Below are 22,285 nucleotides of genomic sequence, written 5' to 3' on the forward strand. Positions count from 1 at the left end.
TAGGAGGAGTTCAATTTGTGGAGTCAGATACCACTTGTAGCATACTTTGTAGGCTGCTTCTTTGACTGCAGCACATCTGGATGTCTTTTGAGCTCTCCCCCAAATTTGTCCCCATTCTTTCACCGTAATAGGGGCGCCCAAATCCCTCTCCCAGTTGTCTTTGTATGAGAGTTGATCTCCCATTTGAGCTTTGTCCAATAATGTGTATATTCTGGATAGTGCACCCCTCATCCCTTCCTACTGAAGGGTCAGTTGCAGACCTATCGGGGGGTCTGGAGGCTGCATGCTTGACCTCTTTCTGGGATATCCCTTGTCTGATTTGTATATATGTATAACGGTCTCTCTCTCACAATCCAAATGTCTTCTTGCATTCCTCAAATGTGAGGGGGTTTCCTGCCCGGTAAGAGTCTCTGAGGTAGAGTGTCCACGCTTGCCCAAACTATCCCAGAATCTACTTCTCTTCCCAGGGGCAAGGTCTTGATTATGTGCCATTGGAGTGAATGGTCCCAGGCCTGGGGTAATGTGGCGTCTTCAGAGCACTTCGTCCCAGCCCCTCCATTTTACTCAGGTGGTTTCCAGTAGGTGTCCCTCTGCTCCCCTGACTTGTGCGCATAGTGCATGTAGCGTTCCCAGTGGGATAGTAGTTACGCCTTGCTCGATTCCCACCCAGCCTTTTAGAGTCTCCTCCCATCCACTTCATCTTGGGTGCCACTTGCGCAGCTAATATATATTTGCCAATGTCGTTTAGAGTATAGTGGATTTTTTAGCAGTGTTGGATATGTATTTTGTTTTATTTATGTTGTTCTTATAGGTATATTGTGAGATTTGATGAAATTCGTTTTTTCCCCCTTTCTTTGTGAAATGTTGTATAAAGGTAACTTGTTTACAAAAAAAATGCAATAAAAATTTAAATGCACTTGCTACCAGAAAGGCGACTGTCGGGGGCATGGCAGAATCTGGTTTGTGTATACTAGGAAGGCATAGCCCTCTCACTTTCCTGACTGGATACAATACCATTAATCCCATTCACATTTCAGAGCTCAGAGTGGGCTTACTGGGTAGGCATAAGCCCCCACCTGGCTGTCTGATGCAAAGTCAGTGAATATTTTCTTTTTTACAAAAAAAAAAAACATGGGAACTGGCCACTGCTGAAGTTGCTGCCTTGCTGTTGCCACCCATGTTCCAATCGGATTAATTGGTATTGTAATGGGCACCATCTTCACTGCAATACATAATGTGCGTGTTCACACTACAGCACAACTGACATTTTCATGTTACTTTCTGGAGTAGGTTATGGTGCACAAAAAAGTTGAAATGCAATTGATTTGAGTGCAATGATGTTCAGAAGATAGCCCAGTGTATAGCACTTGTTGCATATAGGTCATCATATGGCACATCACAATACCAAATTCCAGAAAACCAGACACCACCTATCCTCTGTAGGAGGCGACTGACTTCTGTATACAAGCCTTCATGATACCGACACCTATTGTGCTACAAAAACAAAGTACTTGCAACAGAAACTATGTTATAAAACCCAACATCAGCATAGTGCAGGGTTATTGCTCCCTTCTTCCAACAGGGTTGCAAACATTGGGCAGCCACATCCAACAGAAAGCAGAGAGGTGATTAGGTAGCCAGATTCAAGACAGTGGGACCATAATGCAGAGGTCCATATCCTGCCTTTGCTCACTGGATGATACTGTGATACAGGACAGGCCATTTCATTTTACAGTAGTGCTCACATTCCAACGGCCTTCTTAGCCTTTTGCTTGCCCTTTTCTTCCATGAATGCTATTTATGGGAAAGGGCACAAAGACAAAAGAGATGGGGGATCTGGGACGTTTGATCCTAGCAATTATTTTAAGATCTGCTCGTTTTACACAAAAATAGTTTTGCTTTGAGGGGCAGCAGGTAAAATTGTTGCTTCTTGGGAGTTCCTGCTCATACGAGTGATGAAACCTACTGCTGTGCAGGAGCACAGCAAGAGTAGGGTCTAAAATGGCCACTCAACCCACACTACTACAAAAGCAGGAATGATCCCCAATCATAAAAAGGTGAAACAGGCAAGCCCCCTTCACCTCTTTTGGTAACATGGGCCAAGGGAGGGCACACCGTACTCTTGAGAAGGTGCACAAGAGGATACAGTTGCAACACAAACAGTACAGTAGTACAAAAATAGAAGCATGCCCAACCAATGTTCTACAAAAACAGACACTTAAAAAAAAATAATAAAAAAAAAACGCACACAACTGAAAACACTAAAAAGCCCATCTGTGGCAGAGAACTTTGTAAAGAACTGTATCCCCAACTGAGCTCCAGGTGAATCCTTCTTGAAATCCAGAGATGAATACACTAAGGGAAGGGAAGCCCCCACCTCTAATAAAAGGCAAGATGCTACAGTGCAGGGTGCACAAAATCAAGTTAAAAGCAACTTTGTAGCCGTTAAAAAAAAAAAGTCACATGCCAGCTAAATTCTATACCTATACTGTGAGGGTGTAGAAGACTGACAAGGAGGGGTAATCTTGTGGCCTACAAACCTTTAATAAATAAAGACCTCTCTCTTTCTCTACTCCCAAGGGGCTTGCCCTGCCTCAACCTAGGAAAACTTTGGAGAGTTGTCAGAATGTCTGTCAAAATTAAATATACTCAGTCAGAAACTACTTAATCTAACCCTAAAACTATCAACAAGTCTTTAAAGTGAGGTTCTCGTTTCCTTCAGCAGAATGCCTCCCACTCTCCTGGTTGCTTTCTTGCATCTTATAGTAGAAGCAACTCCTTCAAAGTTCCATCAGAAAGGATTAGGGGAATGATGCCCGTCTCCTGGACCTTCTATAAAACTTCTCCACAGGGGTCCTTAAGCACTCCTGCAGAAAAACTGTATTAGACTAACTCCTTCCAGGAAGTGGAAAAAACCCATAGCCTTATTTGGCTTCCATTTACCACTCTGATGAGGGAGATGGCTCCCGTTCCAATCTACTAGGGCATCAGTATTGGGTAGACTACTGCAATGAGGGTGGTGACTCGTGACAGTCTGCTTGCTCAATGGTATTGGGTTGACCACTGCGGCAAGGGAGAGGATTCTCTATTCACTCTGCTTGAGCAGTGGTATTTGGCTTACCAAGGCGATGACAAACCATACAGTTGAACCAGAGTGAATCAAAAGTTACCCTGTGGCAAGGGAGATAACGCCTGATGCACTCCGGCTTCTTGGTTTGGCTTTCCAGACCCCTCCTGGTCTTATCGTTTGAGACACGGGTCAGATTTTTCCTGGGTGGTAGGAAAGGTTTCTCTGAAAGCAACTTCCCAGCCATAATTATGGAACCCCCCTCCTCCCCCAAACCTTTTAGCTTTTGTTAGAGTATCCTGACCCGACACAGGGCATAGCCTTCATTTGTACACCACTGGGCATTCGCTCATGGTTACGGGGAAAATGACACGTCCCTCAAGCTGTCAGTACTGAGAAACTTGGTTTCTCTGTCTTTCAACCTTGTTGCCACTTTAGGAACGTTTTATCATGCCACAAAGTACATTACTGTACCACGCAATGGAGTCCTTGTTTTTACCCTAGACATCCACAAATGATTTTGTGGTGATTGTACAGTGCGCCTAGGAACAGACTAGTGGCAGCAGACGCTTTCCTTTGTATTTTTGCAACTTTATATCAAGCCATACAGTGCTTATCCAGTTTGGCTCATGACTGTGGCTAGAGTCAGCCATGGCAATGCCACAAGGTCTTTTGTCTGTTCCTTTGACCATTTTGTTCTTTGGCCTTCGTGGCACAGGACTTCCTTATTTGGTCATGAAGTTGCCTCCAAAAAGTGCTTCTTTTCGCAGGCTACTGCTTTTCATGTGTGGTTACCCAGGAAGTGGGCTGGGCCAGTCTGGTCCCAATCCACACTTCTGGTGCCAGGATGTCTGGTGTGCACGAGGACATGAGAACCCCAGTGGTCCCCAATTGCACCACTGCTGGTTTGCATGAGTTGGGCAGATCTTCCCATTGGCTGAGCGGGTGCGAGAACTCGTCAGATTCGGATATAAGGAGGGGGACTGAATGTAGACCAGTAGATCAGCATCAGGTCAGAACCGACCTGGAGACGGAGTCAAGTATCCACAAAGGGCCAAGAAGAATAAAAGGAAGATCCTAAGACACGCAGACAAAGGATGGCAATCGAAGCCTGTTGTCCCAATGGAGCCCTGCTTTGCACTCGATCTCAGAAGACCTGCAACGGTGCTTCAGAATTTTGGAGTGGTGGGTCTCATCACTCGACGCCTCCTGGTTGCACTGCAAAAGAGCTTATTTGGGAGTGTCCCTTGGCCATCTAGTGGACTGCCTAGCTGAAACCTGGGTTACTGTGCAGGAGTGTCGCCACATCGAGATTTTACTCGGGACTGTGGGGGATACTAGCTTGCACTGCAAAGCACCCGAATTTCGTCATCCCAGCCGATTTGGGTTGCAAGATACAATGTACACTAGATCGGAAGAGTTGGGAGCCCCAGCGTCACTGTGTGACAGTGATGGTCGCTGAAGGCCGTTTTCCCACATTCCTTCTTGTGCCCAGAGACCAGCTGCATCAGTGTTTTCTTCCTTCATAAACTGAACTCGAGAGTTACAGCTCCTGTCCCACACAAGACCTGCATCCGCAGAGCCTGTGCATCTTGAAGCCGAATTTAGGGCGGGAAATCGAACCCCCGACAACCGCTTCCAGACCTGCAAAGTTTGGACCAAAACCGAGCTAAGGGCAGAGAGTATTTAAGTGATTTACCAGTGGCCCCTTGTCGTCCCATATACTTTTACACACAGAAGATCCTTTTTGGTGTTCTCTTTGGCTTGGGTGACCTCTGCTTCCTCTTAAAGTTGGGAATAGCTTTGTTCATCGCAGCAGACCCACTCGACGACCGCAAACTTTTATGCGCACATCTAATACTCCATTCATCGTAGAGCTGGACTTCTAAAGTTAGGATTGTTAATTCTGAAGTTTGTCTATGGTCAAACTATTATTCACCCTTTTCAATTATAGGTATTGGTGGAGTTACTAACTTTATTGCATTGACAATAGTGATTGCATATATTTTACATAGTGTCTTGCTTGTGTGGTATTTTACTTACATTTTTCTTCATTAATTTGTGTTGATTCTTGGACCCCTAATAAATAGTATATTTTGTACACTTCTGTCCAATGGTAATTCTTGGAGTTTCATTGTGTGTGCTCATTGTGGGCCTCTGATCACCCCCCCCTCCTCCTGAAACCTAGTCTTGACTGCTCTCCAAGCTACCTTGAATTGGTCTGGCTATCTTCCCAGAGGTGTCCCCTGTTTCGCTAACAGAGGTGGCCTGCTAAATATCTTTCCACCAGGGTAATCTGTCCACAAGGGTAGAGTTTAGAAATTCATTCTAATACTCAGTGATTTCAGACACATCCACAGTTCAGCTACAGGCTCCAGCTGGTGGTCTCAGCACTGTTTCCAGACCTCACAGTCCACCTTTCTACCATCGCACCATCCCCTCGATAGCTTCTTCCCTCTGTAGAGTTGGTTCCTGGGACATTGTAGCAGCGTGCCGTATTTTGCGGCCTCCACCTGGAGGAACAGTTTGTCCATGCCTTTGATTCTCCCCGTTTGAATGTCATGGGCAGGACATGCATGCTGCTTTCTTCTGCGAGGAGGGCACTCTAATCCGTTGTTACTTTCTACTTTATATTGTACTCTGCCCTCATGGAATTTCAATGCCATCTTGGATATCTCATTGGCACTCTTCATGTCGCCAGTGAGCCACCTCGTTGCAGTACCTGGGTGGTTTTGTATATGGCTTCTCATGTTCTTTATCCCAGTATGATCTACACTGTCACAGTCATGGCTTTACAATAACACATGGTTCCACTATGGGTGGTGGGAGAATGTTTTGACCATGAGAGTAGGGGGTTCTGTGACAGGGCTCTATGGAGGCTTTTCTCCAGGTGTACGTCCTCATCGTTTGAGTAGCGGCCTCACCTCCATAGCCTCATAGGAAAGGGCTTCCCTCTGGGGAGAAGGGACAGGGCCCAGTGAATCATCACAGTACACAACACACAATTTCTGATTAATTCTTCACTGAGAATAGTTGTAAATGGTGGCCAAGCAACAATGGTAACACCAGTACAGGCTACTAGACTGAGTACTACACCATTATTGTACCCAGATTCAGCAAAGAACAAATTAATCTAAGTACAGAGTCTTACATGGACCCGTTGACCACAATTTCTACGGTGCAATTGGCTAAAAATTTTAAATTAGGAGGTAGATTAAATGAGGAAATGGCCCAACAAGGGAACACATGAAGATTGAAACAATGTTAACACAAATATGAGCGTTTGCCCAGCTGGAGCCTAATCTTGAAGAATGTGAAAGATGTAGCAGAGGGGAGGGGAAGCGCTTGCCTCTCGAGAACCAATAGAGCACAAAAATAAGTCAATTGAAGACTTGCAGGCAGACGTGAACGAGATGGGAAGTGCTGATGTACTCCTAACCTTTAAACAGCATCGCCAGCTGAGAACCCAACAGAGAAAAGCAGAAAAGTGAAAGAAGGGGTGTGGCAGAATTGGGGGGGGGAGGGGGACAAATGTGGAGGAACTGCCTAATAAGACAAATTCAATCATTGGAGCAGGCTGAGGCGGAAGAGAGAAAGGGAACAAAAAATATTGAACTCTTCTGCACTGCCATTTGCGGGAGAAACAGACTGGCAATCAGGCAAAACAACAAAAAAAAAATTAAGTGATCACAGTGTAGTATCCGACTCCGCTATTAGTACAGAATCAGTGATTGAAAGATGCTCTACACCGCACCCAGGATGAAACATCAAAAGAAGTTCAGCAATAAAAGTAAACCCACCAAAGTGCTCAGCAATGAAGCACACAATGCCTTGGGGCAAGTTGAACCTGCCATTTTGGCAATATCCAGTATATACTTCAGAGAAATGGAAAAGGTAAGTTGTAGCCTTTAGGCAATCTAGAAGTGAGCCCTTTGTGGGAGCCATCTTAGATTTGGATAATCCCTGTGGCTGCAACAATATAGTAATTAACACATTGAGTCTGCCAAATGAAATGAATAATTATGACAGTTTAAATCACCTTATATTGCGCCAAATTAAATCAATCATACAGGTATGTGTTTCAATCTGTTTTTATTTGGCTAACTTTTTAAATTGTGGAATTGCGTGGATTTCTTGAGACAGAGTTAGTTTTCTCTTTATATCTGAAGTCTCTAATGATTTTTGACTTTGTTGACTAGTTGTTTGAAATCACTTGGTAATAAATTGTCCTATTGCTGGTCTCTGTAAGGTTGCTTCACATTAGTAGCAATGGTCTTAAAGATCCCACTTGTTTATTATTGAGATGTTGCTTCACATCAATTGCCATTTTGTGTTGCTTTAGTTCCTTATTGTGCTGCCAATTTTGAATGGTGCCTCTTAGTAGTCCTTTTGTGACTTTTTTTAGGTGCCAATTCCATATGGTGCTTCTTCATGTTCCCACTTGTTTGTTATGTTACTTCACATCTATAACAATTGTGGCAATTGATTGTTGCTATGACTCTATTGTGCTGCCAATTAGGAATGGTGCCTCTTAATGATCTCTCAACACGCATTTCTACTATTTTGTAATTGGTTCTTCAGGAGGGTATTTCAAGTGAATGGGTATTTTAGCGTTGAGCCCTTAAACGTAAATTCAGAGAGAGCCATGGTCAACTACGCTACCTACAATAACCACTTGTCTAAGCTTATTTCAACAACATTTTTGATACTTTGTATGTGAAAGACTCTTCCGATATAGTGGGAGGCTGAACACAATGATAGAACATCTTGTGGATCTAGTTATCTGTATATGTGCGGTATATACCGCTCATCTTTAAGCTTTCCCTCATTTACACACCTGAACAAAATATTCGCTGTATTGTGACAATTATTATTTAGGTCCTCATTTTTATATTTGCTTACTTATAGATGCATATTTTACTTACATTCGTATTACTGTTGAGAACAATGTTGTGGATTTATATATCTCCCAATATTTCTTTGGAGTTTCTTAAAATGCTGTGAGCTGCCTGGTAAACTGCTTTATACGTAGCTCCTATATTGCCTTTAAAGGTCTTGTGTGCCCTGTTAGTGAAAGCATGACGATTCATAAAAGTGAATTGTAAATACGAGTCTATACGCTAAAGATGGAAGTGCCAGTAGCTTAAATTCTTACTCTGGGGTCATTTCTGTGTCTTGGTTGTATGATGGTTGTCTTAAAAGGTAAAGTGGATGGAGAACCGGCATGATAACCGCGTTGATCCTGGTTTGGAACAATAATAAAGATGATGGTTTATTTATGCCATTTTGGTTCAGGACCGTCCTGTTTTTTAAATATAAAAGTGATATGAACTTCATTTCAGAATTCTAAATTTGAATCGTTTAATGTTGAACAATTCAGTGTTCTTTCTGTATGGACTTCAGAGCAGATTTTAAGCAAAGCAAATATTGTATTTTCTTTTCAGCTGAGACATTTGTGCAATACCCTAATATCAGATCCAACATTCTTATTTTGTTGTTGTGTTAACCCATAGTTTGTAATTGTCCAGATAATTATTTTAAGAATAAATCATTTGGTATGATCATATGAGTTGACAGAAGTTGTGAGGGAGGGGGAGGGAAGGAAGGGTAAAAGGAGGAAATCAATTATTCTAAGTCAGTGTTTAATATGGAGCATCTATGCTGTCATGACATGTGTTTGAGTGTGGAAAATCTACGTCATGTTTTATGCATAAAATGTACAAATATAATCCATAATTGGGTTTATTATTAAGTATTCTGCATATATACACAGAGTATGTAATTTGTATGTTAACTTATTTGATTGAAATATTGATTATATATTTGTAAAGGTTTTTGCAAAACAAAAAGAAATAAAGTTTTAATAAATAACTTGTTAACTGTTTTAGCAGAGCATTTTTCATTGTTTCAACATTCTGATTCCAACGATTTTTGTAGGATAAAAACATGGTTCTGTATCAGAGTTGCAGTTGATGAAGTCTTCAATTTTACAGTCTTTTCCATTTAGTAATTTTAATGAAATGTTGCCATTTTCTGAGTAGGTGCACATTGTGCACGATCCACATTTGTAATGACCAAACAATTGTTGTGCATTCCATAGTTGTGTTTGTCCTCTTGATTTGAAAAGGTGATGGACTAAGAATATTTTTCAAAAAGTGATAGTGATCAATGGATCAGTGCTCCTGAATCTATATCAGAAAATTCATGCTCTTTGCTTTTTAGGTGCTGTGGATCTGGACATGAAGAGATTATGGAAGAAGTCTTAAATAGTACAACAGAAGTCTATTGTGCTTCACACAAAGTGGCGGATTTGAGGCCCAATTTATGAAATTGGGCTTTATTTTGAAGTATGCAAAACACAAATTGTTGGGTATTAAAGAATCTAACAAAGATCACAAGCAAGCAGTTGAGGGCTACTAAATCAACTCCAGTGTACCGTACGGTGAGCCAATGGATAACGTGCAAGGATGGAAACGGTTTGTGGAATTCCTACCAAAGGCTATATTGAACAATGAATGAATTGATGTTTTGACCTAAACAACCGAGACTACAAAGATTTGCTTGACCAAATAGGTTCTTTGGAATTGCTGCACTCATCAAAAATTTTAATTTTACAGGGGAACTGGGTGACTGGTGATCTGGTCATTGAAGGATATGTGGTCTTCCAGAATAAGGCAAAGAAGGGTCTTTTGGTCAGACCCCATGGTCTCTAGTCTAAGGAAATAATGATTCCTGCAACACAAAAAATATTCTTGCTGTGGAATTAGTTCTTGGTAATCAAACTGGTGTACAAAGAATTATTTTGTTAAATGTTTATGAACCTCCAGGTGGCAAATGTACTGGATATTTTTGCTAGTGTAACCAAAGCAATTGTTTCATGGTGGATGTAAGATACAGATAGTAGTTCACTGGCGGGGAACCTGAATTAATATTGTAAAGATGCAACTGAATTGGAAGCAAATGAATGGGTAAAGTGCTGATCGATCTAATCTCAACCCAAAACCAATAGGGGCGGCCAGCTTTGGTCTACATTTATGCAGGAGTGCAATTTATTCATGCTCAATGGTAGAACCAGGGGAGATATTTCAGTGGATTACACTTGGCATGCAGGTACTAAGCGGGCAATTATTGACTATGTATATTATTCTCAGGAGTTTATGTGAGACGCCTCAACCTCATGGCTAATGAGAACATTGATCAATGCCCGGTAAGATTACAATTTGATTTGTCTCTTAATACCAATACAATGTTTAAAGCCGGGGCCTGGGTTAATAACGGATTTAATCGGATCAGTTGGTTTTAAGGTAATCTGTCCAGAATTAGCAGATTCATGGCAAAAATCACCGAATTTGAGGTGGGACAATTTATTGATAAAACCCCAGACGAGAGTGAATCATGGATAACTGAATTGACCTTTAAGTTTGCTAGGGTGAATGCTCCTGCAGCATTCCATATTAAGAATGGGGGTTCATCTGCATTTGACAAATTTATTAGGAACGCCAAACGGGCATTAAGATTAAGAATCAGGTCCATATGCCATGATGTAACCGATTTAAAAGGAAGGTCATATTCTAATAAGAGGCGCAAAAAAATAACTATACTAATTGGCCAAGGCATTATAACTTTTTTAAAAAACACAATGGGATAATAGGTTGAAAATCCTGGTGTTGGGGGGGGGGGTATTAAACTGATCTGGGAAACACTGGACCATATAAAAAGGTCATAATAAATGTGTACTAAATCCAACTCCTGCTTCTGAGTGGGTTGCATATGTTGCCAATTAGAGGTAGTGTGGGCCAGGTTGAGATACAGGCAGTGAATCCAAGCATTCCTTTTAAGCGGACATCTGATGAAGACAATCTGATCATCAAGATACTAAAATTGAAACGGTCTAGGGCGACTGGCCTTAATGGCCTGACTAACATTCTAAAAGAAAAGTCTCTGGGGTGATTCCTGGTTCAGGGCGACAATTAATCACAGTGTTCAAGAAAGGGTACAGGAAAACTCCTGCAAGCCATCATCTATTGTCCATGTTGGACGCCACTGGAAACATTGTTTGCACTTCTATTGTTGAAAGCTTTGCAGGAATGGATTGAGGTATGTAACATTCAGGGGATGTTTCAGACCGGTTTTAGGGCTGGATCGTCCACTATACATAATGTATTGTTGTTTTACAGTTGTTCGACACTCTTGCTAGGAGAATGGATGTAGGGGTTTCCACCCCCTCCCATTCAATACTGTAGCTCAAGCAAAGCTATGGGCGAGGCTCAGTTCAATCAGTATTCCCCCATGGCTATTGGCTGCTCAGACAGCTGCATGAAGAAACATCTGTATACGTCCGTTTGGATGGAGGCAGGGCGAGTACTTGCCAGATGGCCACCATGTGTGGGGTTAAGCAGGGGTGTGTGCTCTTCCCACTCTTGCTCAACCTGTACATTTCAGACCTACCAGGTTCTCTGATGGTGCTTAATCTCTGTGCTCCGAAGATGGGGGGTTTGGGGGGAGGGGGGGTTATCCAGGTTGATTGGCTGGCAACATTGTATTTGACCACACGTTGGTGAGTCTCCATAGGGCAGCCAAGGAATTGCGGAGGAGGTATACTGATATATAGTCATGACCTTGGAAAAGACGAAGTTTGAGGTATAGAAGGGGTTACAGAGTTGATTCTCCAAGGTTGTCAGAAGGCATAAAGCGTCATAGTATACAAATATCTAGGATTGAAGATGGATATGGGCAAATCTGCCAAAATCAAGAAGGCAAAGCTAGGGCACAAACTATCCTTATAAAAATGTTTGCGTTGAATAGAGCTGGCTAAAGTTAAGCAGGCATTATAAAACTTTAAAAGCAGAATATTTTTCCTGCAGTATATATGCGCTTGAGGTGGCATATACACAGGATTTGCAATGGTTAAAAAGGATAGAGGCAAGATTTTGGTACTCCTTATTTGGCCTCCACATTTTATTCCAATTGAGCATATACGTTTAGAGTTTTGGTTTTCTTCCATTCGTTCAGAAATCCTGAGGAGAAAAGGTACATTGATAAAGGTGTGGGAGGATCCTCAGTGTCCTTTGCTAAAACTCATGGGCCAAGTAATGCACAATGAAATTAAGCGAAATGGTCTATATGAATGGGCTAAGCACCCTTTGGACTTGTTTGATTCTCTGCATTGGACGCCAGACTGGTCATTGGACTATTTCAAGTTAAAAGATGAGTTTGCAACCAAAGTCAAAGCATTGGACTGGATTGCAAACTAATCACTTGGAAAGTCTAAAAAGGGAAGCACTAGGAGTTATATTATAGATTTTTGACACCGCAACAATATTTAATTAAAAGCCCTGAAAACTCAGTGCAGAGATGTTGCCTTCTTTTAAGATTGGATCAGTTGCTTGTATGTCCACCTTGGGGCAACAATTGGGTTTATTCAAAGAATTATGTACATGTCGAATCTGTCTAAATTCCGAAGTGATGGAAACAGCTCGACATATCTTGACCTCTTGGAAGAATATGGAACATAAGAAGTTATTGGCTCATTTTGTACATAGGCTAGAGGAATTATATCAAGAGGACTTCTGGAAGTTCTACCTTAATTCATGTAGTATTTCTTTGATTGCTTTGTTTAATGTTTGGAAAGTCATTGAAGCAAAATCTGAAATGGGGGTGGCTATCAGGTAATGAAAATTACATTGTGATATTTTATAAGAGATGTTTTATTAAAGTGAATATGAATGTATATAATGATTACATTTTTATAAAGTTTATTTGCATGTGTGAAATAGTTCTTATGCTGAATACAACTATTAACTGTTTGTTTGGGAATGTACGCACATGGAGAATAAGAACACACATAAGAGACAGTTATGAGTATATTGGATAGTATAAAATGGACAAAAAGTAAGAGTTTTCATCTGGTACAAAGTGATTTGCTGCGCACTACGTACTAGCTCCTGGTTCTCCAGGAGGTAGCTCCTGCCTAACTGGTTATGCACCCGCTGCTTTTTGCTCCTGGTCAACAAATTGCAATTTCGATCTCAGAGTCATGTATGAAAACGGTTCCTTCACGTGGATCCCCTTTCCTCCACACACAATTATATCTTGGTATTAAAGGACAAATAGCTACCAGGTTCACCCCATTTCCTAAAGAAATGATAACCAGTAGCATTATGCAACATCATCAAGGCGTGTTACACCTCACTCGCTATCTCTGCAACAAAGACTGGTATTGGAGTGGGTCAGGAACAATGCCATTGGGGCAAATTGAGTAAAGTAAGTCAACCTGAAAATAGTTGGAGGAGGAAAAACAGTTCAGTAATGTTGGGGAGGTAGTTTGTGCACTGCTGCCAAGCTGGAGAGGAGGGCATAAGGGCTGTTGTGGAGGGAGGTGGGGGTTGTATTGCTGGGTGAGCTCCACGCTTGCAAGTGTGGGGATGGGTATATTGCGGTTGGGGTATTGGGGGAAGAGGTGGTCCATCAGCTTGTAGATTTTGATTTACAATTAAAAATCAATGAACCGTGTAAACTCAAATGGTCTCTAGGAATAGCAAAAGATTCAGCAAGGTATACTAGAGGATTCAAAACTAATTTGTTGTCAGAAGTCTTGTAAGGAATGATCTCAGACTAGACGAATTACCAGAGGCACTAAGATCAGAGAGAATCACCCATCACCCATCTCCTCCACAGGTGAAATTTACCAGTGAGCGCTTCAGAAGAAATTGACCCGTTAATCTCAAAGGAACATACAGATTTAATGTTTTAGCAGTACTGGGGGCAACGTTGTTACATGCAACACAGTTGGAAATGGATAGGACCTGGTAGCCATTTAGCTTCTAGATATAGCTCAGAAGAGTCTGGTTTGCTTGATAAACAGCTACAAGAATCTACTTTTGGCTTTAGGGGATAAAGTGAATAATGTGCTTGTGCGCCGCTCTATAGTAAATTAGATGATATATAATTTTCAGATCTATGTATCCTTGCCGAGACCGATATTCACTTTAGTCAGTGTGAATATAAGAACAATACAGAAATAGTCAGGCAAAGTACTGCGCCAGGACTATAGATGGTGAAAATAAGATTGTTTAATTAAAAGTAGATTAACTGTCCATCTAGCATAACTGTCCATCTAGCATCACTAGGTACTGTATTTCAGTCCTAGGAAACCTATTTATGAGCTATACTTACATGCAAATGTTTCTCCCTTTATCAGGCTTCATCAAGGTGTTTACACAATCAAAACACTGTTATAAACAGGAAAACCTGTTTTATTGGTCACAGTCATCGATCTGTTCTCAGTGAACTATTCCTTCACAATGTATATAACCATTTAAGGTTTGTTGCAAATTGTTATTCTGGTACATATTTATTATACATTTGATTGGTTCAGTCAAAATCAATGTTCTTGTGTTGCTACTACATTTAAAGTTCACTGTCCTGAGCACTTCTTTGTGAGGCTGGACCCTCGATGGATCCTGTCAAAAGAAAATCCAGACTTGCAGAAGCTAGAGCCAGCTCCTGCTCCAAGGATTTTTAATCTAACGCCAGCACAAATTAAAGCGTGGATAACAGAGGCTCCAGTTGAACCCAAAAAACCAGGAAGCAGCTGCCTTTTTGACTAGAGCCCTGCGCTTGATCGGTACGCACACCAGCATATTAGAGCACATTGGTTTAGGCAAATGTAGTTTATCAGAGTCAGACTTGCTGCCTTATACCAAGCGAAAACAATACTAAACAAGCATTTTCAAATCTGATCAAGCCTAGAGCAACCTCCATTTAATACTTTCCTGGTCTGGGCACTAAACCAGGAATCCCTGAGTGCTGTCCATGTTGATTGCCCAGTTACTTAGCTGGCAACAGTGGGTGGGAGGGGAATACAGGAAAAGGATAAAGAGAAAGGAAAAGCCAAAAGAAACAGTGCAAGAAGGACTAGCCAAGTGAGGCACACACCACGGCAAGCCTGTAAACAGAAAGGAGGAGTGGGGAAACTAGCAAGTACCTTGACTCTGACAGACCATGCCTAAAGCCGAAGTGACAGTAGCAAGTAAGTGAGTGGCAAACACGGAATGAAAGCCACAGGAAAAGGACAAAAAAAAGCAATGCAGGCCTCAAATTGTGCCTTCAACGCTAGCCTTTGGCAAGTGATGTTGACTCATGGCGAGTTAGAAATGGTGTGATGTGTACCTATAGAGTGTAGAGGAGGTGAGTGACTATATGCCTGGCTAGTAACTAGCAATGTGAAATGTTTACCCCTAAGCTAATTAATGCAAGGTATGCGGAAAAGACGAGGTGAATGAACTTAAAGCATTTGGTGCACGCTGAGGGGGACGAAACCCACTTTCAAATCACACAAAAGGTTGAGAAATAAGTTGATGCATGCAAGAAAAACGAAATCCAATTCCCAGGGCGAACCTACCAAAGAATGAAGGCAAGCTGGGAGACCAAGTCCAACAATAAAGTCTAACAAACTGATAGAGAGAAGGCGATACATGCTGAAAAGGAAAGACTTGAACGTGCAATGGATGCTGGGAAACAGTTCAATAACCCACTCCAAACCACCACTGGTAAAGAAACACGATGCACGCTGGGCCAGAAAGTCCACTGGCCAGCATAGACTCCTTTAAAAAGGTACGCACAGAGGACATGCCCCCAATCCTCTACCAGACTGCCTGATGCAAAGAGGTCTGTGGGCATTGACCCCAAATTATGAATAAAATCCGATTACATTTTACAAGGCGCTGCCGAGGCTCTGAACATAGCGTTTGGGTGTTTTTTTTTTATTTAAACATTACATTCTGAACAAGTAATCTTGGAATGCACTCTGCGTTCCCATTGGTACAACCAGTGATGATCCCCATGGTACAATTCGTAGAACGTGTTATCCTTTCTTTGTGGGGTATAATCACAAGCAGTAACCAAAGTTGAAGTGAATATAGAGGAGTGCCACGATGGTCAGTGTGTTAAGGACTTGCTGCAGAGGTTTGTATTCACAGTACCATATCCCAGGAAGGCTCACTCAGCCTTTCCTCTGAGATTGACAAATTAGGACATAGAATTTGGTGATAAAAGAAACCAGGAAGTGCTCGTTGTAAAACCCAATACAGCATAAATATAGGGCGACTCTAGGACTCGGTTCCTCTAAAGGAGGGTTACCAAATATGGGCAGCAGGGTCCAGCATGAAAATACTGTACCACTCCCAAATAAGAGCATAACTCATTAGTGGGGATAGGTGGTTGCGTAGCCAAATGGAGACATAGGAACAAACGGAGGTCCAATACCCAGACTTGTCACCAGATGATACTGTGATCCTGGCTACATCTTAACTCGCGCTGTACAAAAAGAACTGGGAGAAACTCTTGTCAATTGCAGACTGGGACAAAATCCAAGCTTAACCACTTAAGCAACGTGCGTGATTCTGGACAGTTCATTTTATCTTTTAGTGCCTAAACTTTAAACATTGCTAGTCTAAAATAGGTCTAAATGTTCAGTCTTTTAGAATGATTTAGTTCTCAGCTACTAGCCAAGCATGAAAGGTCACTCACAACATGCGCGCACACACAGCACACCATACCATATTTCTCACTGCCATTGGCTATAATGACAAGTGCATATTTTGAGACTTGGATAAGATTTGCAGCTTGGCAAAGCCCCAAGCCTACCTACGTGTTTAGACTACAAAACATATGCACGTGCCACTATCTATTGGTGAATGGAAACTGAGTCTTCTGGAGTCGGAAATGGGGTGTGCATATATATAAAATTAAGGCTGGTAACTTGCAACTTGACATTGTTACGCCTGTGCTCTTGTGTAGATGCTTTGTTTGAAATGTTTAATCAGTGTCAAGTATGTATGCAGTTATAACAGCGTTCAGTATGTATGCCCGGGTGTGTGTTCCTTTTTCATACGGCTACAATGCTTGCTCCTGCATCTATACTACAGCCCTCGCTCACAACTGCTTTTCTTGAAAGGTGTCCTCAGCCTAAGATAGAACACAAGGAGCTTCGTCAATGGCTACATGTCCTTGAAATCCCATTTTTTAATATTCTGATTCCAGCATGTATGAAGGGGGATTGGGGTTTCATGAGAGTTGCTGTGATTTTGATTACATTCATGGTAACTTAAACTATGGTTGTGTTTGGGCCATAGGGGCAGTGGAGGGAGCAGAAAGCAAGAGATTTGTGGATCCCTGTAATTTTATTAACCAAAATCGTTGTTAAGGAGGAGCGTAACCATATATCCAAGTCCACAAGAATACTGGAGGATTTATTAAATGTACTGGTTGCAAATCTACCAAAGACTTCCAGAGAAAACCTTTTACAAGAGAAATGCATCAAAGACTGAGAAGGAAGCTGAATCAGTTACTACAGAAAATGAAGGATTTCAACTGAAAACAAACATTATCTGCCGCGTGGAGGAGAAGAGGAGAGGCTGTGTTGAAAGGCTGACTCATGTTGAAAGGGTGAAGGTGAAGAGGTTGCCCCATATGGTGATGAGAGAGGAAATCTGAAGAGGAAGCCCCATGGGAGGGTCGGAAAGAGACAGCCCAGTGGGTTAGGATGGGGATGCAGGGCAAGAAGAGACTGCTGCATGTGGGGAAGCTGGGGAAGAGAAGGGGAGGCAAAGGGGCTGCCCCATGGAGAGTGGTGGTGAGGTGAAAGACTGCCGCATAGGAGGGCGGGCAGTGACGCTGTCCCCAAGAGGGTTGGGGGCAGCCCCACGGAAGGGAGGGGGTGTAGATGCCGATCAATGGGGTGGAGGGGATAGGGGCACCCCATGTGTGTGGGGGGAGGAGTGCTTGAGCAGCTGCCCCAGGGAGGGGAGGGAGGGAGGCAAGAGTCTGCACCAGGGAGGAAATGAAGGATGGAATGGTGGTGATGTCTGCCGCAAGGAAAGAGGGCAAGGTAGCGGGGTTGGGTGGTTCGCACAGTCTTCCCCAGAAGGGGTGGGTCAAAGTCTGCCACAGAGTGAAGGGGGTTCACACAGTCTTTCCCAGAAGAAGGGAGAGGCTGCCTGGGAGGGGAGGGAAGGAAAGGAGGAACAGGAGGAACAGGAGGGAGAGGCTGCCCGGGGCAAAGAGTCAGAGGGAGGTCAGAGAGAGGGAAGGGGAGGCTGCCCAGGGCAAAGAGTCAGAGATAGGTCACAGAGAGGGAAGGGGAGGCTGCCCGGGGCAAAGAGTCAGAGAGAGGTCAAAGAGAGGGAGCGAGCGAGCCAGAGGCTGCCCGGGGAAAAAAAAGAGTCAGAGAGAGGGAGGGAGCGAGCGAGCCAGAGGCTGCCCGGGGGGGGAAGAGTCAGAAAGAGGGAGGGAGCGAGCGAGCCAGAGGCTGCCCGGGGGAAAAAAAAGAGTCAGAGAGGAGGGAGGGAGCGAGCGAGCCAGAGGCTTCCCGGGGGGAAAAAAGAGTCAGAGAGGGGGAGGGAGCGAGTGAGCCAGAGGCTGCCCGGGGGGGGGGGGGGAAAGAGTCAGAAAGAGGGAGGGAGCAACCGAGCCAGAGGCTGCCCGGGGGAAAAAGAGTCAGAGAGAGGGAGGGAGCGAGCGAGCCAGAGGCTGCCCGGGGGAAAAAGAGTCAGAGAGAGGGAGGGAGCGAGCGAGCCAGAGGCTGCCCGGGGGAAAAAAAGAGTCAGAGAGGAGGGAGGGAGCGAGCGAGCCAGAGGCTGCCCGGGGGAAAAAAAGAGTCAGAGAGAGGGAGCGAGCCAGAGGCTGCCCGGGGGAGAAAAAGAGTCAGAGAGAGGGAGCGAGCCAGAGGCTGCCCGGGGGAGAAAAAGAGTCAGAGAGAGGGAGGGAGCGAGCGAGCCGGAGGCTGCCCGGGGGGGAAAAAGAGTCAGAGAGAGGGAGGGAGCGAGCGAGCCAGAGGCTGCCCGGGGGGGGGAAAAGAGTCAGAGAGAGGGAGGGAGCGAGCGAGCCAGAGGCTGCCCGGGGGGGGGAAAAGAGTCAGAGAGAGGGAGGGAGCGACCGAGCCAGAGGCTGCCCGGGGGAAAAAGAGTCAGAGAGAGGGAGGGAGCGAGCGAGCCAGAGGCTGCCCGGGGGAAAAAAAAGAGTCAGAGAGGAGGGAGGGAGCGAGCGAGCCAGAGGCTGCCCGGGGGAAAAAAAAAGAGTCAGAGAGGAGGGAGGGAGCGAGCGAGCCAGAGGCTGCCCGGGGGAAAAAGAGTCAGAGAGAGGGAGCGAGCGAGCCAGAGGCTGCCCGGGGGAAAAAGAGTCAGAGAGAGGGAGGGAGCGAGCGAGCCAGAGGCTGCCCGGGGGAAATAAAAGAGTCAGAGAGGAGGGAGGGAGCGAGCGAGCCAGAGGCTGCCCGGGGGAAAAAAAGAGTCAGAGAGAGGGAGCGAGCCAGAGGCTGCCCGGGGGAGAAAAAGAGTCAGAGAGAGGGAGCGAGCCAGAGGCTGCCCGGGGGAGAAAAAGAGTCAGAGAGAGGGAGGGAGCGAGCGAGCGAGCCAGAGGCTGCCCGGGGGAGAAAAAGAGTCAGAGAGAGGGAGGGAGCGAGCCAGAGGCTGCCCGGGGGAGAAAAAGAGTCAGAGAGAGGGAGGGAGCGAGCAAGCCAGAGACTGCCCGGGGGGGGAAAAGAGTCAGCGAGAGGGAGGGAGCGAGCGAGCCAGAGGCTGCCCGGGGGAGAAAAAGAGTCAGAGAGAGGGAGGGAGCGAGCGAGCCAGAGGCTGCCCGGGGGAGAAAAAGAGTCAGAGAGAGGGAGGGAGCCAGAGGCTGCCCGGGGGGGGGGAAAAAGAGTCAGAGAGAGGGAGGGAGCCAGAGGCTGCCCGGGGGGGGAAAAAAAGAGTCAGAGAGAGGGAGGGAGCCAGAGGCTGCCCGGGGGGGGGAAAAAGAGTCAGAGAGAGGGAGGGAGCCAGAGGCTGCCCGGGGGGGGAAAAAGAGTCAGAGAGAGGGAGGGAGCCAGAGGCTGCCCGGGGGGGAAAAAAGAGTCAGAGAGAGGGAGGGAGCCAGAGGCTGCCCGGGGGGGAAAAGAGTCAGAGAGAGGGAGGGAGCCAGAGGCTGCCCGGGGGGAAAAGAGTCAGAGTGAGGGAGGGAGCCAGAGGCTGCCCAGGGGGGGGGAAAGAGTCAGAGAGAGGGAGGGAGCCAGAGGCTGCCCGGGGGGGGAAAGAGTCAGAGAGAGGGAGGGAGCCAGAGGCTGCCCGGGGGGGGGGGAAAGAGTCAGAGAGAGGGAGGGAGCCAGTTGCTGCCCGGGCGGGGGTGAAAATATTCAGATATAGGGAGCGAGCCAGAGGCTGCCCGGGGGAAAAAAAGAGTCAGAGAGAGGGAGGGAAGGAGCGAGCCAGAGGCTGCCCGGGGGAAAAAAAGAGTCAAGAGAGAGGGAGGGAGAGGCTGCCCGGGGAAAAGTCAGAGGGAGGTGGAGCAAAAGGAGGAAGAGGCTGCCTTGCTGAGGGAGGGAGGGTTATTCGCGGCCCCATGGAGGGTGACGGTTGTCTTAGACTGCCAACCAAGTGAGTAGGGTTACAGAATGTTATTGTATGACGGGAGTGCTACAGACTGCACCAAATAAGGTCAGAAGTAACATTTGATCTGGGGACGAGAAGGCTGTCCTGCGAACACTGATTAATCTTAAAAAGGGGGACAAATAGGACTACCGCACGGAGGCAGTAGCCGACCCTCTTAATTAGGATGACGAGAGATACCCCATGTACAGTACGAGTACTTTACAATAGATGGTACTTGTGGGGGAAAGCTTCTGGGTGCGCACAGGGTTTGCCTCGCTCACCGGTAGCTCTTGTCCCAGAGACTTCTCCTTTCAGTCCTATAACATAAAGGGTAATAAAGGGGCTCCGTTGCCCCGGTGAGATGGCTCCAGACAGGGTCAGGGGCTGCGCTGCTTCCGAGATCCGGGTACCTCCGTAGTTCTGCTCCTCTCTAAGTACCTTGCTCCAAGCGACAGCCCAGCCGTACATCAGGTGCCGAATTTAGAAAGGGGAAAACGGCAAAAAGGGGTTCTGCTCCTTTAAAAATAAAAATAAAAATCCCCATCAGTTGCTGTCACTGGGTCTTCTGGATAGAGAGAAAGATGGGAGTCTCTACACTGCGCATGTCTGAGTCGAGAGGGCGGGGTCCCACAATGCATAAGGGTAATCACTCAGGACCCGGAAGCCATAGACAGAGAGTGAGCGAAGGAATGACCTTAGCTGCGTTATGATCCCTTCCTCTAGAAGTAGACACTGGCTTGATGAAAGAAGAAGGACAAGAAAATCATAATATGTGTGCTGTCCTATACTTTCTTGGTGGCCATTTTGGAATGTAGCAATTGGAGTTAACATGGTCGTATTCAGTGACAATAAGTAGAAAATAAAATGTTTTTAAATACTAGAACCATGCCCATGCATCATCTTGTTACTTTCCCAGTTCCCCATGATGGTCACATAGCTCATTACTAAAACTACCCGTTTATTCACGCACTCATCTCATGTTTACTCATGCTGATACAATGCAGGTTCATGCGCTAGCGTAGCTAATTCTACGCTAGCTATGTAAAGTGTATGTCACTGCTCAGAGATCCTGTTGTTCTGCTTGGTCTTGTTTTTTTCTCTTTTAATATCAAATTTCATAAATGAAACAAAAATATATAGTAAAAACATTAATGTGTGGAAAACGACTTTAATGTGATTCCTTTGGGAAATAGACATACGAAAAATGACATGCGTACAACAGCACTTAGGATGTGGAAAAATAAAAATGGTAGAAAATCTTCTGACAATTGGAAAATATTATATTTCGGCTATTAGATTACAGTTCCTTCTTTCCACGATTAACTAGAACTGTCCCCTCAATTGGACGCTGGTGAACTTCCACCAGCATGGCATCCAGTGCTCACACAGTTTCTTTTCGAATGTTGCACAACTAGTTTATTATTTTTTTTTTACCAGCACACTGTGGGGCGGCGGGGGAGTAGATAATTGTCAAAGACACAAAAGAAGGACATTGCCATAGGAAACTATTTACTAACTGGCATGCTCAAAGGATGAAATCAGCAAGGATATAAGAGACTGTCAAGCGAACGTTTGTCATATGTGAGCATGAGCATATGTGTGTCAGCTTGAAAACTGGTAAAGGGCAAGTGACATAAAGGTGTATTGTGCTGTTGGAGCGATTAATCTTGCAGTCTTGTTTCCTGCTGCATATCTGATGCTAGCCTATTCCCTTCTCTCGTAACGGATCACAGGAAACCTTCACAGCAAGATCTGGCAGTGGATACTGCCGCTCGTGTGCTGCGTGCAGGTAATAAAGTATTTAAGGGACTTA

The 22,285-nt window shown here is 44.8% G+C and overlaps 2 protein-coding genes across 9 annotated transcripts in view; one reads left to right on the forward strand and one right to left on the reverse strand.

The window, feature by feature from the left end:
- The window catches only part of MBD5 (methyl-CpG binding domain protein 5), an 802,917-nt gene extending 781,826 nt beyond the window's left edge, over positions 1–21,091 (reverse strand). For all 6 annotated transcript variants that reach the window (XM_069616504.1, XM_069616508.1, XM_069616506.1 and 3 more), the window contains exon 1: positions 20,754–21,091. The gene's annotated coding sequence lies outside the window, so the exon portion shown is untranslated. The remainder of the gene's footprint in view (positions 1–20,753) is intronic.
- Positions 21,092–21,933: 842 nt separating this feature from the next.
- The window catches only part of ORC4 (origin recognition complex subunit 4), a 1,582,358-nt gene continuing 1,582,006 nt past the window's right edge, over positions 21,934–22,285 (forward strand). For 2 of the 3 annotated variants that reach the window (XM_069616509.1, XM_069616512.1), the window contains exon 1: positions 21,940–22,261. The gene's annotated coding sequence lies outside the window, so the exon portion shown is untranslated. Of the gene's footprint in view, positions 22,262–22,285 lie in introns of all 3 variants that reach the window. The other variant, XM_069616510.1, reaches the window with a different exon arrangement.

Source organism: Ambystoma mexicanum, chromosome 9 (genome assembly GCF_040938575.1).
Source record: "Ambystoma mexicanum isolate Mex_15411 chromosome 9, UKY_AmexF1_1, whole genome shotgun sequence".
Lineage (NCBI taxonomy): Eukaryota > Metazoa > Chordata > Amphibia > Caudata > Ambystomatidae > Ambystoma > Ambystoma mexicanum.